Below are 2,246 nucleotides of genomic sequence, written 5' to 3' on the forward strand. Positions count from 1 at the left end.
AAGATGTGAGATGACCAACTTAGTACTTAATTGGGAAAAATGTCATTTCATGGTGCAAGAAGGAATAATGTTGGGTCACACGGTATCCAAGAATGGCATTGAAGTAGACAAAGCCAAGATAGAGGTAATAGATAAATTGTCACCTCCAACTTCAGTAAAGGGTATCAGGAGCTTTTTGGGACATGCTGGATTTTATAGAAGATTCATTAAGGATTTTTCCAAGGTGGCTAAACCATTATGCTCATTGCTGGAACATGATAAACCCTTTTACTTTGACAAAGAGTGTCATTAAACATTTGGAGAATTAAAGAAAGCTCTGATCACTGCTCCAGTAATCATATCTCCAGATTGGACTTTACCATTTGAATTGATGTGTGATGCCAGTGACCATTCTGTGGGAGCAGTATTAGGGCAAAGAAGGGATAAGGTTTTTCACTCAATATACTATGCAAGCAAAACTCTTACTTAAACTCAAATCAATTACACAACTACAGAGAAAGAATTGCTAGCAGTAGTATTTACTTTTGACAAATTCAGAGCCTACTTGGTGGGCACTAGAGTGATTGTATATACAGACCATGCAACCATCAAATACTTAATTTCAAAGAAAGAAGCCAAGCCAAGATTAATCAGATGGATCTTATTGCTACAAGAATTTGATCTGGAAATTAAAGATAGAAAGGGGACTGAGAATCAAGTAGCAGACCACTTGTAAAGGTTGGAAGCAGACACAAGCACATTGATAAGGAAAGATATCACTGAAACATTTCCTGATGAACAGCTGTTGGTGGTACAGCAAGCACAGATGCTGCAGCAGTCAGAATCTCCATGGTATGCAGACTTTGCTAACTATTTAGTAAGTGGGTTGCTACCACCCGAGCTGAAGTTTCAAGAGAAAAAGAAATTTCTTCATGATATTAGAAGTTACCAATGGGATGACCCACATTTATATAAGCTGTGCTCAGATCAAGTAATACGAAAATGTGCTGTAGAAGGAGAGATCCCCCACATACTAGAGTCATGTCATGCTGCAGCATATGAAGGACATTTTGGTGGTCATAGAACAGCTGTTAAAGTACTGCAATCAGGTTATTACTGGCCAACTATTTTTAAAGATGCTTATAAATTTGTTAAATGTTGTGATAGGTGTCGAAGGACAGGGAACATAAGTAGAAGACATGAAATGCCATTGACCAACATCCTGGAAGTGGAAGTTTTTGATGTCTGGGGAATATATTTCATGGGACCTTTTCCCCCATCCTTTGGGAACTTATATATCCTTGTTGCTGTGGATTATGTCTCTAAATGGGTAGAAGATGCAGCATTACCTACCCATGATGCTAAAACAGTTGTGGCTTTTCTTCAGAAAAGTATTTTTTCCAGATTTGGCACTCCTAGGGCAATTATTAGTGACGAGGGTACACGTTTTTGCAACAAAGTCTTTGCTGCAGCAATGGTAAAATGTGGAGTCAAACACAAGCTAGCTACAACATATCACCCACAATCCAATGGTCAGGCTGAAGTGTCCAACAGAAAAATTAAAAAGATCTTAGAAAAAGTGGTGAACCCAACAAGGAAGGATTGGTCTTTACACTTACATGACTCTCTATGGGCCTATAGAACAGCATACAAAACTCCATTCGGCATGTCCCCTTACCGAATTGTTTATGGAAAAGCTTGTCATTTGCTAATAGAGCTAGAGCATAAAGCACACTAGGCACTGAAGAAATTAAATTAGGATATGAATGTTGCAGCAGAGCAAAGAAAGCTTCAACTTTGTGAGCTTGATGAATTATGACTATTCTCATATGAAAATGCAAGAATTTATAAAGAGAGGACAAAACACTGGCACGACAAGCATATTGAACACAGGCAATTTAGCCCTGGACAATTAGTGTTACTCCACAATACAAGACTAAGATTATTTTCGGGAAAGCTCAAGTCACGATGGTCTGGCCCGTTTAAGCTGCTCAAATTCTATCCTCATGTAGCTGTTGATCTACTAGATGAACAAATAGGTCAAGAATTTAAGGTTAATGGACACAGGGTTAAGCACTACATACATCCAGCGACAGATTGTTCAAAGGAGGTGTTACTCCTTAAAGAACCCAGCTATTGAACAATGCAAGAAGGTCAGGCTGAAGGATCTTAAATCAAGCGCTCCATGGGAGGCAACTCATTGGGGAGACAACCACTCCAAACTAACTTTAATATCCTTTGGTTTTGTAGACAACTTTCCCTCTTTA

The sequence above is a fragment of the Citrus clementina genome, unplaced genomic scaffold (assembly GCF_000493195.1).
Source record: "Citrus clementina cultivar Clemenules unplaced genomic scaffold, Citrus_clementina_v1.0 scaffold_2, whole genome shotgun sequence".
Classification (NCBI taxonomy): Eukaryota; Viridiplantae; Streptophyta; class Magnoliopsida; order Sapindales; family Rutaceae; genus Citrus; species Citrus x clementina.